This window comes from Parus major, chromosome 2 (assembly GCF_001522545.3).
Source record: "Parus major isolate Abel chromosome 2, Parus_major1.1, whole genome shotgun sequence".
In the NCBI taxonomy this organism is placed as follows: domain Eukaryota; kingdom Metazoa; phylum Chordata; class Aves; order Passeriformes; family Paridae; genus Parus; species Parus major.
In genome coordinates, this window is record NC_031769.1 from 54,314,392 (window position 1) to 54,328,583 (window position 14,192).

At 40.9% G+C, this 14,192-nt stretch overlaps 1 protein-coding gene across 2 annotated transcripts in view; it reads right to left on the reverse strand.

Annotated features, from left to right (window-relative positions):
* Positions 1–14,192, reverse strand: part of ITGA9 (integrin subunit alpha 9) — a 213,139-nt gene that overhangs the window by 60,476 nt on the left and 138,471 nt on the right. The window lies entirely within an intron of this gene.

Genomic DNA, 14,192 nt, shown 5'->3' on the forward strand with positions numbered 1-14,192 from the left:
GTGCTTCCTAAGATATTTTAAAACTGCAAGAACACAAAGAGGATTACTGGTATGACTGGAAACTGACTGGTTGTCGTGTCTTAACATAGCTTGGCTTTTGGTTAAAGATAAAATCCATTAGTCACAGAAGTTATTCTCAGTGAGGACTGCTAACAGCTTCCTCCAGACCTAACAAAACCAATCAGCTGGCTTGGTTTGAATACCGACACATTGTTAAACCACTAAGAAAGCTGGACACACCCCTGTGAGATCACATGTGAAAAAGAACAAAGCCCAGGAAGCTCTCTCTTTCTTCCAGACTTTGAACAGGTAACTGGGCGCTGGCCGGGCCCTGCTCTGCTGCAGTGCTGGCTGGGCTGGGCTCTTTTCACTGTTCGGATGAGATTCTAACACCACTGAGTTCCAACAGCGGCTGGCAGGCCAGGCTGGCTCCACTCAGCTTCGGGTGGAGCTGAGCTGGGCTCCACTTTGGCCACAAGCTACCAAGCCATTCTGCTGGCACCGTGGAAAGATCATGCAGCTGAGAACAGAGACAGCTCTGTGGCCACATGGAGAGCAGCCCGTGGCTGGAGTTGAGCACAGCAGGGCCAGAGGACAGCCATGTGGCCAGGACAGCCATCACCAGCAGGGCCAGAGGACAGCCATGTGGCCAGGACAGCCATCACCAGCAGGGCNGACAGCCATGTGGCCAGGACAGCCATCACCAGCAGGGCCAGAGGACAGCCATGTGGCCAGGACAGCCATCACCAGCAGGGCCAGAGGACAGCCATATGGCCAGGGTAGTGGCTGCCATTCTGGCCTGGCCCTCTGAGATCCTGGCACAGCCCCCCCAGCGCAGCCCAAAATACTTCACCTCGACAGCTCTGGCCACCACCTGGCAGAGATCACATGGCCCGGGCAAGATATTAACTCTTAGTGCACATATGAAACTTGCAGACATCAATCCTCTCTCGAGTAAGAGAAAAGGAAAGAGTAAACACATGTAGAGAAACAACATGGGGACATCAAGGTCAGCAGATAAGGAGTTGAATCCCAGATGGGAAGAGAATGAGGAGATGCCGTAGTCTTGGGCTGAAATTCTCTTGTATCACTATGGTGAAGATATGATTGATACATCAGACTTTTTTCCCTGTAACTCATGGAATGCACTGGGGGGATGTAGCATTGTAACCACAGCCATGGACAGAGGCGCCAGTGCTGAAGCGAGCAGATACTGAAGTAACTGTGATCCAATAAGAAGTTTGAGCTGAGAAATGAGAGAGATGAGAAACCTTGCCCCAGGAACAGAAGAAGAAAATCTCTGTTTCCCAGAGATGTATGAAGAGAACTTTTGGGTTTTTATGCTGGAACAGCTCATCCTTAAAATAGTACCCCATAAGTTGACACAGCCCATGGAAACAGCTCTGGGAAAGCTGCAAGGCATGAGAGGGACTTTCACACTGCAGATTTTCCTTTCCGGGGGAGCTGATTACATTGAAGCCACAAGAGAACTGTTTCATGTGAAGTCTCCATAGCATGGCAAGAGAGACTCCTCTCCCTAAATGAAGACAGACTATTCTAGAGGTGGTAAACTGACTGTAAGTCCCAGGTTTTGTCTCTGTACATTGTCAGTGGGAAAGAAAAGAGGAAGTGAAGGGAGGAGAAGTGTTCTGAAGGTTTATTCTGATTTCTTGTTATTTTTTTCCTTAATTATGTTAATAAAAAAAATTGATTTAAAATTTTGAGCCTGCTTTGCTCTTCTTTTAATCATTATCTCACAGCAGAAAATGAGTAAATAATTCTAGTGGGTGCACTGGTATTTTGGTAGTATTAGGTCCACTACATTTATTGGTGCACTGGCCAGGAAACTCAGATTGGTGAACCAAAACCACTACACTGGCACTGTGAGATGATTCAAGATCATCTGAAATTACTTAAATGGTGTGTCTCATCTACCTCAGATACTTCTTAAAAGTTGCTCTGATTATTATCCTCAAAAGCCCTTTAAGCCTCTCTTCAGATAACTAGCAGTCTGATGCCTGCTTTGTGTCTTTGTCAGCAGCACTCTAGCACTTCCTCTGTGTTTCTGGGCTGGACCTTGCCAGGCACAGACATCCCCCAACTCAATTAGTCCACAGCCACTGCCAAAGGCATCAGGAATTCACTTTTGCTTGGAAATAACAGTATCTCACAAACTGAGCCTGCAGTTTTGGGGTTGGTTTTTTTTCTTTTGCCCATATGTTTCAGGTTTTCCAAATGCACAAAGCCTTCAAGCAACTACTGCCATCAATACCCAACTCTTCGAGTACTGCACAACTCAGGGATTGGACGGGGGGAAGCACAGGAAAAGTTGTGCACATTGTTGAGATGCACTGCTTCTGTGAGGCCAGCTTCCTAGGCAATGGAGATTAACACTCAGTGGTGGCACCAGGCCACCTGGGAAGGCCACAGTGCCTCTCAAGATCTGTGAGTATACACTGCAAGCTGGGGAAAAAATCATCCTGTTACTGATAGTAACTCTGAAGTTCCAGTAGTTAGCACAAGTGGCTGTAGCTTAAAAAGCAATCATGGGTCCAGGAAATATTTTCATGTGCATTTCAAGGAGTTTCTCCTCTCAAAGTGAAAATCCCACAAGTATTGTTTCACTTTATGGAAGTATAGTTTACTTGGCAACTTCAAGGAAGTACCTTGTGGTCAGAACACTCCTGTGTATAGTTCTCCACTTGCCAAAGCAAAGTGGGTGACGGAATCACTCAAAAGGAGGAAAAAATATGTTCATGATGGGAAGAAATTAAGATGGCTTTACTCTTTAAACATAAAAGCTCTGGATCTCAAGCTTCAAACATTTATTCTCTTGTAAGTAATTTCCAAACACAGGTGGAATGCAAGTAACAATGTGAATAACATGAAGGCCAAGTCAATGATAAACGACCATCAACAGCAACTATAATGTGAAAATTTCTGTTAATCATTACCTGTTAGAAAATATATTACAGAGTGGGAGTTATAGAATAAATATAGACTTGCTCATCTAGACCTTGTCATGAAACTAGCATTTATCTCACTTCTTGAATATAATGATTAAAGAATATTGGATATCAAATCAAATTATAAAATGAAATAAAAGGATATTATGTGTGTCACTAAAGGACACAGAATGATTCACATGGACACATTTAAGTGGTATGGCAGGAAAAGAAGTAACTTTATTTTCTGACTCCAGTATTTATAGATTCATGACAATAACCAGGGATTGGATAATTAAGTTACCACCTTCCCAATCACACTGGTCATGTGAAATGTCCATCAAAGGATGTTTCTTAGAAGGAATGTGTAAACACTTATGTTTATAGTTGCTTTCCTGGGAAAGTAACTAAAACTATGAAAACAAGATCAGAAGGCTTAGTTTTCAGGGTGACATTATGTGTGTATTGTAAAGGTCTGTTTTAAAGATGTCACAGGGACCAAAAGTTTTCCTTTATTTTCAACACATAGATATTCCCCTAGCAAACCACATCAAGAAATATGAATGTCACACATTATAAATTTTGTGAACTGCTGTTTTACCAATTGATCCTTGCCATCCCAATGCTTAATGATCAAGCAAAATTACATATCTGAGTACGCTGACATTCACACAGCTAAATCTGCATATGAAGATGTGGGGCAGTGGGGCATCTGGACCTGTATTCTAATAATAAATCAATCCTTTGATTCATTACCAGAAAATAAACTTGAAAGGGGAGTGGAGAACCTCAACAGTTGTTTCATAGAAAGAACTACAGGGAAAAACAGTTTCCTTTGGCATTAGGGAGAAATTTCCTGTCCTATTCCATTATCTCACTAGTAACTGCTGTAGGCACATCTCACCTTGAAACCAAGCAAGCCTGGCTTCAAACATCTTGGATTTGCTCCTTATTTTGAGAAAATGTAATTAAAGACTCTTACCTCTTCCTTCTCATCCTGGGATGGAACCTATTTTACAGATATCTTACTCATCCCAGCCAACACAGCAGATATTTGAGCAAACAGGGAAAGACAAAAACTTTTCTATTTACTAGATATTTACAACTCTCTCCCATAAACTTTTATCTTAACTGGTGAAGAGCTGTTACAGCAAATTTTAAAGCACAGCACCTCAGAAGCTGAAGAGGCAGCATAATTCCCCAATTGAGAAGTTCCACCTCCTTTGTTGCCACAATCTGATTTTAACAGACTAGTTAGACTTACATTGACATTCACTGTACTACGCTAGCTATTTCTTTTCCCTGCTTGCTGAGAATTGCTGAACTTAATTTTTTCAAGAAAACAATGCAGGAAACATCACCAAGATACATTACCCTCATAGAGCTCTTAGGTCAGCTGACCCTCATTCACTGTGAAGATGGCCACATTCCAACTATGCTGTTTGGCCAGGCTTGACACTATGACACCCCATATGTGTAAAGCTGCACACTTCTCCAGTACAGAAAGTACTTAGAATCATAGAATCATAGAACCATTAAGGTTAGAAAAGACCTCTGATATCATCAAGTCCTTTGACCTTTGGCCAAAACCACCTGGCTGGTGGCACTAAGTGCCACATCCAGTTGTTTCTTGAACATCTTCAGGGGTGGTCATTCCACCACCTCCCTAGGCAGTCAATTTTAGTATTTAACAACTGTGAAGACATTCTTTCTGATGTCCAACCTGAACCTTCTCTGGCACAGCTTGAAGTCATTTTCCTCCTGTCCTGTTGCTGGTTTCCTGGGAGAAGAGGCCAGCCCCCACTTCCTTCCAGGCAGTTGTAGAGAGTGATAGGCTCACCCTGAGACTCCTTTTCTCCAGACCAAACAACTGCAGCTCCCTCAGCCACCTCTCGTAAGATATGTGCTCCAGACCCTTCAAACAGCTTTGTTACCCTTCTCCAAACATGCTCTTTCTTGTAATGAGGGGCCCAGAAATGGACACACAATTTGAGATGTGGCCTCAGCAGTGCTGAGTACCGGGGGACAATCATTTTCCTGGTCCTGCTGGCCACATTATTCCCTATATAGCTCAGGATGCCATTGGCTTTCTTGTGCCACCTGAGCACACACTGGCCCATGTTCAGCTGCTGTCAAACCAGCATCCACAGCTCATTTTCCTCTGGGCAGTTTTCCAGCCACTCTTCCCCCAACCTGTAGTGATGCAAGGAGCTGTTGTGACCCAAGTGCAGGACTTGGATCTTGGCCTTGTTGAACCTCATACCACTGCTCTCAGCCCATCAATCCAGCCTGTCCAGAACCCTGTGCAAAGCCTTACTCTAGCAGATCAACACTCTCTCCTAATTTGGTGTCATCCACAAACTTACTGAGGGTGCACTCGATCCCCTCATCCAGATCATAATACTGAACAGGATTGGTCCCAATCCGGAGATCTGGGGAACACCACTAGTGACTGGCCACCAACTAGATGTGCCACTATTCACCACCAAAAAAATGGATACTTAGGTACAGAATGGGAAAAATCCATGATACACATATACCAAAGTATGACAAAAAGGTGCTTCTTAGTAATGTACTATCAGTTTGCCAATCAAGACAAAATCTTTGCTCATAAAAATTTGAAGGCATGGCATTTAAAAACATTGCACTGGATAGCAAATACACCAATATAGTACCAATCATAAGGCAACTTCTATGTACTAAACTATGTCCTCTAAGTTCCACATATAAAAACACAGTAAAATGAAAACTAAGGGAAAATTCAGTTTCCGACTCCACAGTGATATATTTAAAAAGCAATCATAAGAACCATTACACAAAGTATCTCTCTGACCCACATTCAGTTAAATTCAGAAATAAGTTAGATTGTGTTATTCACACAAAAAGGCTTTTCTCTATAAACCTGCAGGAAATTTGTTTGATTAAATGTCTGTCCAGACATAATCCAATTATCTAGAAAAGAAAACTCAGTCTTAAGACTCAGTAATAAGAATGTGCAAAATTATACACTTCCTATATTCTTTATACCTTGACATGTAAATCTAAAATACATATGCTGTTGCAATCTGTCAGTGTATTGCATTTGATTACACCTTTATTTAAAAGAAAATGTGGATGTACATGTAATTTTTAAATCTTTATTATTTCCCCATTATCTGTGCACAGGATTGATATCCTATCAATGATAAGCTTAATAGCAATAGTGCATTTTTATGTGTATGAGTCCATGCCCTCCAAAAGCCCAGGGAAAAATCAGAGACAAGGAAATCACTGGGAGAAGAAAGGGCTCTGGGGTAAGCTTTCCTTCATCTCACTTCAAATGTAGATATATGTATACATGTGCTCTCACACCTATGTATTTCACATTATTAAATTGTGGCTGCATGCACTATTAACACAGATATTTTTTTATTATTACAGAGAAATATTCTGGTGGTTTGATCCTGGATAGATGCCAGTTGCCCACCAAAGACACTATATCACTACCCTCCTCAACTGGCCAAGGCAAAGAAAATACAACATAAGGTTCGTGTGTTGAATAAGGATTGAAAGAGATCACTCATCAATAACCATCACCAGAAAAACAGACACAGTTGTGGGGAAATGAATTGAATTTATTACAAATCAAAATCAGAGCAGGATAATGAGAAGTAAAACAAATCTTAAAAAAACCTTCTTTCTACTCCTCCCTCCTTGTTGGGCTCTACCTCCTGCTCTCCGAGCAGCACAGGGAGATGGGAAATAGGAGTTATGGTCAGCTCATCACATGCTGTTTCTGCTGTTGTGTCCTGCTCAGAGAGAGGAGTCCTTCCCCTGCTACAGCTTAGGGTCCCTCCTACAGGAGACCATTCTCCATGAACTTCTCCAACATGAGTCCTTCTCATGGACTACAGTTCTTCACTAACTGTTCCAGCATGGGTCCCTTCCACTGTGTGCAGTCCTTCAAACCATCTGCTACAATTGTGGGTCCCCGACAGGGTTACAAGTCCTGCTCTAGTGTTTTTCCATGGGTCTGCAGATCCCTGGCAGGAGACTGCCCCAGCATGGGCTTCCTATGAGGTTGCAGCCTTTTGGGCATCTACCTGCTCCAGAGTGGGTCTCCTCCATGGGCTGCAGGGGCACAAGCTGCTTCACCATGGTCTGCACCACGGGCTGCAGAGGAATCTCAGCTCTGGCATCTGGAGCACTTCTTGCCCCTCCTTCTTCACTCATCTTGGTGTCTGCAGAGTTGTTCCTCTCACATGTTCTCACTCTTCTCTGACCACAATTACTCCTGCATAATAACTTTTTTCCTGATTAAATGTGCTCTCACACAGGTGTTACCACCATCTCTGATTGCCTCAGCCTTGACCAGCAGTAGGTCTGTCATTGAGTCCACTGACACTGGACATGGGGGAAGCTTCCAGCAGCTTCTCTGAGAAGCTACTCCTATAGGCCTCCCTGCTACCATGCAAATCCAGTAGTTATACACATTTTTATTTGATATCAAAAACCTGTCTTTAAAACATGCCACTCCAAAAATTAAAAGCAGGAAACAAAAGGCAGAAATCTAACAAATTAGCCAATATTCATTTTCTAGTGGAACTTCTATAAACATGGATAATATATGCCCAGAAATACTTTAAGACAACCTTCTGTGAATAAGGTTTCAATTATAATGAATATTGGTGTATTCAACTGCAACACAGCTATTCAGTCTTCATGTTACAATGAAACGCTTGAATTCATAATGGGTTCAGAAAATAAATTCAAGTATCATCAACTACACAAAGTTTGAAAAAGTAAACTAAAACCCTCACAAATAATTTAACACTCCCCCCTCCAAACTCACAATTAAAACCAAATACCTAATGAGGAAATACAATCAATAAAATCAAGCTTTATCCTACCCTTCTGTCCTTTAAATTCTTCATTTTGACTATAAAGAATAACATTAAAGTAATAACAATGATAATGAGCTTGGAAATGGACATTTTCCTGGAATTTATAAATCTTAGCTCAGTATAAAATCCCCCAACAACCAAAGCCAAATCTGAAACCTCAGGAAATGCCTCCTTGAAATACACATAGGTTTGGGGATTTTGGTCTTTTTCTTTCAGAAATTCAAACACAGTATGCATTAAGATGTCTTCCCCAAAAACCCTTTTAACATCATGAATACCTTGAAACCTAGAGACAATGCTGAAATGCAATGATATAACCCATTATCCCACTTGGATATTGAAATAGGCTTATTTGAAATATATTTTCCTTTCTTTAAAATAAAAGCTTAGCAAATCACTTGTAAGGCTTTAAGATGTACCACACTACTTTATAAAGCAGTTTTTTTAGTGCACTCTTCCTTTTCCCTTTCTAAGTGGAATTCACTGTGTCTGCAGATTGTTATGGCCAAAAGTCAAGTGCAGGTTTTCTGGCCTCTTCCCAAAGTTAGGCTGCAAAAGCACTGCCATCTGGGAATGTGCCTGGCTTGGTATCCCCTGCAGCCTGCCTGGGTGGGGGGTCCACAGTGAAGAGGCAGTCCCCTGCTCACCCCCAGAGCCTGCAACGAAGCCAGCTGAAATACTTCTCACTCTTCCTCCCTGCTGTGCTCAATGCCTCTGGTTTTGATGAAATGCCACAGGAAGCTCCCTCTCCAAAAAAAAACAAACCAAAAACCACAAACTGAAACTAGATTTGTGGCCTCCTTCAGAGGGGGTTTAACATGCCTGCTTCTGCTAACAGGAACACAGACTGATATAAAACCCATGGACAGAAAAGTTTGTGATTTCTAAAGCAGCACTGGCCCCTCCTTTGATTTTCAGCTAAAAACTTTTCACAACCTTACCCATGTTTTTGACTGTGCAGATGTTTTGGTTTTTTTTTAGTCTTTCTACAGCAGAACTGTTGTTGACTTCAGAGAGACTATACCTGAAGTATGCCACATGATCACATCTAATGAGATTAAAGAGGGTTTTATCATTTCAACCTCACAGGAGAAAACTAAACAACTAGGTGAAAGAGAACAATTGGAACTACTTCCAGCTGCAGAAGACCACGACCACAACATTCTAAAGGACTGAGCAATGCAAATATGTATAAATATATACACGTGCATATTATCCATAAAATATACATGTTTATATAAAGTATAAAGACAGAAATATTTATTTACAATTCTATTGGATTTTACATTAGGGGTGTCATTTATCTTCTAACAGCATCAGAGATGCCTGTTAGAAAAGTGACCAAGAGAAGCTCCTGCAAAAACAGAACTGACCTTTCATACCAGAAACTGAATAAACTTAAGGCTTCAAATAACAACAAAAATAACCCCCAGTTTCTTGCTGTAATGAAAGCCACTAAAAGCTGTGCAAATTAATTCTGATTTAGGTCTTTTGCAGAGGATGTCAAAGTTCAGACAATTTTAAGCCTCATCCTAAGAACATAGGAGATGAACATGACGAGATTTTTCACCTCAAACATTGGCAAATCTTTGTCCACTGAGTTTAAGAGCAAAACATGATAATGAAGTGAGACATTGAAACACAGGAAAGTCACTGGTAATCTTTGGGATCTATAGGGACAGCAAAACCTTTAAATAAGCATGTCCAAGATAAGTATATTGAGTTCAATATATACTGTGTTCTATCCTCTGTAAAGGGTTTTTACCTTTCTCCTAGTAATGCAGTTTATCAAAATAATAGTTTATATAGTGGTGGCTAGATCTCAGCAACAGAGGCAGCTAAATTTCTTTGCCAAAGCCCTCTCTCATGACCTGGCACTGCTGGCTCCCAGTTCTGTGCAGCTCCTGAAAATGTGCAGGAAGAAGCAGCTTGGCTGCTGAGCTATGGGTCACTCAGAGACTGAAACAGGATGAACAGCTACTGCCTGTGGCTCATGAAGCCCTTCTCCACCTCCTTGAGGAAGTCTCTTAAGTTAAGTGCTTTGGATCTCCTTTTCTATACCTCACCTGGATGGAAACCAGGACCTCTGCTGATGCCCAGACATGGAAAAATGCCACACTGCGTGGTACACCTGCTCAGTATGATGATCTACAGCAGCAGGTAGGTCAGGATTCACTGTAAATGGTCTTTGCTACAGCACAGGCTGCCTTCTAAACCCCTGCAAAAAGTACGTCTCACACAACTGTATTCATCCACACAGCTGTTCTTCCTTTAGAAAATCATTCCCCTGGCAGACCTGTGAGAAGGGCAGAACTAGGCAATCACATAAAACCTCTCTTAATAATTTGAGCCACACAAACAAATTAAAAATCATTATGAGCTACTTCCAGGACAAACACTTTCCACACTGTGTAACCCAAAGAACAGTCCCACATGATCAGCATAAAACTTCTCAACGTATATAACAATCAAACTCACAAAGGTTCTTCCAACACTGCGTAGAACAAGATTGAATGCCCTACAAAATCACAGCTTCTAAACCACTTCCAATCAGGACTATCCCAAAAGACGTCAGGGTTTTTCATTCTATTCATTCAGTTAATTTTTTGGGAAAAAAAGTTTTTGAAGTAATAAAAAATGATTTGTATATCTATATATCTATATATACAAAACCAATATAAGCCCCAAATATCAATATCTGTAAGATCTACATAAAAAATCATAGTACAGGAGAAAAATTTACAAGGCTCAAATTGCTACTGACTACACAAATGAACCAAATCGACAATGCTCATTCCCTGATGATAAGAATGATACATGAATCCCAAGTGGAAAGTTTGGATCAACCATCTAGCCTTCAATTCCTGCCTGCTGTGAGTAGGGGTATGTTACAAAACACTTAGAGCCCCTGACCTGAAAAAGCACTGTTCCTTACTTATCCCATGGGAAGCAGAAAAGTTGTGGGTTTTACTGAGCATTGACAGAAAAAGAAAATTAAAATAAACAATGATAGCTTGAGCTGCACAAGTTTTTTTCTTCCCAGTTAAGAAAGTGGACAATTTTGCCCCAGGGACACAAAACATTTTGGTGCACTCTGGAGCAAAAGTTGACCATTAGATTTGCAAAAAGAGAGCCAACACATGGCATGGCTACTGTCACACTACTCATATTCCCAAGCCCTGGCAATAAAAGTTTTTGCTTTCCTGGCAACGGGTTCAAATCTCTTAATGCAAATGATATATAGCTTGGGCAATCTTCCAGATGCACTCGTGCAAGGGGTCAGAGCTTCTGCACTACTTGGCAACACTGTCCTCTGACTCTCCATCAGAGTGGTTTACAAGAGCTAGTCAAACACACTACATGCAAAATCAGCTGGATTAAATGAAAACACTAATTTAAAAGATTTCTGCTAGCAAGATTTGAAAGGTTTCTGCTAACAAGCTGGATGTGAATTGAGACTGACCATGTTAACTCGTCTGCCAAAGGACACTGATGCCAAACTGATTTTTGCTTTTATATATTATTCACATACACTTGTAGCTCTGTAGCCTATTATTGTGTAACAAAATAGATACATAGCTAGTATTTTACCTGCTTTGTTAGACAGAAAGACAAAACATATTCCTAGGTCCCAATGCTAATTTTGCTTCTCCTGAGAACCAAGGTTGACTGCCACTCTCCCATAAACAACTAACGAGGAAGGAGGGCTTTAAAAGAGGGTTGAACCAAAAAGGGTTAACTTAAATTAAAATTAAAAGGTTCAATTACCTCATCACTTGTGTCTCTAACTGGGAATTTTTGTCAATTATGCTAATTTGCTAAGCTTATAAAACTGTACTCACTTTATGTCATGGGTGTATCTTCATCACATTTTGGCATCTTGGGCACCTGAAGGGATCCTTTATAATAAAGTTAGCTGCATTTTATGACCTAATCATGATTTTAGGACTCAGAAAAAGGCATCAACCCAAAGGAGTAGCAACTGATAGAAAAATAGAAATAATGAATACCCAGGACCTAAATTTTCTGCCAGTGGCCCAAAATGGAGTATGTGTCTTTGTACTTTGTGTCCCATTCTCTCTCTGCCAGACTTAGGACTCTGGGACAGTTTGATCAGTGTGGGAATCTGGTGCAAGAGAACTCCAATTTGGAAAAAGTTAAACTCTGCCTTCATCTCAGCCCTCTTGGGCAATCCTAGTCAAAAGATGCCAGCAAGATCTCTGGGAGTGAGGATGAAGAATGAGTTCATATCCAAATTGCATGACCTCCCTGGTAAAACAGAGAGTATTGCATTACTCATCAGAAGTAACACCCTAGAGCCCATAAGCAGCATGACTATGGTTATCAGCAAAATTCATACTCCACACCAGTGTTTCCCCAGGTACACACTCTCAAAGGAATCATGGGCAACTATTGCATCCAAAGAAACTATAACCTCACTGTTAACCCTGCCCTGGTCTGGCCCTGCTAACTTCACTCACCCATTGCTTGGCAAAAGCTGTTATGAGAAGCAGTAGGAATGTTACACACAGCTGGCTTTGGATACTGGAAACCTGTCTGAAATGTAGGAACAATCTACATCAGGGAATGATGTTCAGCAATGGAATCTCCTGACCTACTCTCTCCAAAACCAGTGCTGGGTTAGCTGAGAGATTCCTATCAGCCCTTGCAGAACAGGGAGAGATTAATGCTGTACATTATCGCTCTTTTACTGTTATTATGGTAAATATGCTGGGTTTATACTATTCCTATAAAATCCCTTGCCATAGCTGAGCTCATTTAATAGCAACATGGCTCTGCCCTACAAATTTACTGCCGCTGCCAGAAAGTTTACAATTCTATTTCTGCAACTGTACTGAAAATATCCCTCTGCACTTAGCAAAGTGCCTGTTGCTGACAGGCATCTTCAGCAAAACAACACAAACCAGGAGTAATTCCAGTAGAAGCAAAATGGTGTAGAAATTAGTGGCAACAGCTTTTTATTCTTTTTCTGGATTCAGCACACTGCAACACTCTGCATTCTTTGATAGGAAAGTTTTACCAGCTCTGTTAAGAGGATTTTTCAGACTCTGAAATAGAATGCTGAACTAAAATTAAGGAATGACAAATTTTCAGATTAAAAAAATATTTTAAAATCTACCCTACACAGAAGTGGGGACCAAGATTTCTTTGCCAACACAGTAAAGAAAAAACCTAAGTGCACAGATGAAGTGTCTTTCTTCCCCTCTTTTTTTTTTTTTTTTGAAAAAAGAATGTGTATTTCAAAAGTAACACTTTTCTCAGTGGATACATTTTGAAATTCACTGCAGTGCAGTACTCCATGTACCTGTAAAACAACCCTGTCTCATAGAGTGACATCTTGAAATGTTGCATAGGAACTGTAAGACTGTATCCATAGGACCATAGAGGAATGAGAAGTCAGCCCATGCCAGAGAAGAATTGTCTGTCAAGAGCAATGTAAAGAAAAGGATGGGTTTCATCTATGAAATGGAGAGGAAATGGCTGCAGCATAAAAAGAAAATCAGACAGTGGAATAGGTGAAGTCTCCTAAATATCAATCAGCAAATGCTTTTTCAACTTGCAAAGCCTGGAATATCCAGTTTGAAGGAACCTCAATGACCAAGTGAAATTGTTCCAGTGGATGACTGATCAAGGTGGTGTCTCTATTTACAAAGTCTCATGAAATCTCAATCTTCAGGAAGGAAAGAAGGGCTAGCTCAGATTCTTCAGGGAACATTACCATCATCATCCCCAAACTCAGCCACTCCATTGCTTTTCAAACACAAGATGTGGCATTTTATCTCAGGAACTCAGTTGAAAAAAAGCAGCATTTCTCTGTCGGGTCTCATTGTAACCAATCCACAGAAAGAAACAAAACTGCACTGGATTCATATTCCACAAATGTCCCCAGTGAATCATAGGAAAAACACACAGGTAACTTTCAGCCTCCTGAACAGACTCCAGAGACAGGTTAAAAAAGCCTGAGATCATCATTCTCAGAGTCACCTTGCAGAGAAACAATCAAGCAACCACATGAAAGATCTCATTCAATTTCACTTAAGCGCTACTCATTAAAAGGCAGGTGATATTTAATGCTTCCCACCACACAAAGTTCTTTTGATTCCAAAGTTGCTCCACCAAGGAAAAATTCTAGCTGCTGTCTTTTTTTATTCTGGCTTTATGTTCTGGATTTTTTCTTGGATAATATTCAACAAGGAACAAAATCTGCATAGATGTCAAAGGATGAGAGTAGATTATGAGATATGGAAACTGTGATATTTTACCAAAAAAAACCCCGCACTGTTGAAGAGTTTAGGGAAAATATAACACTGTAATTGAGGCTATGAGGTCATTATCCAGTTTC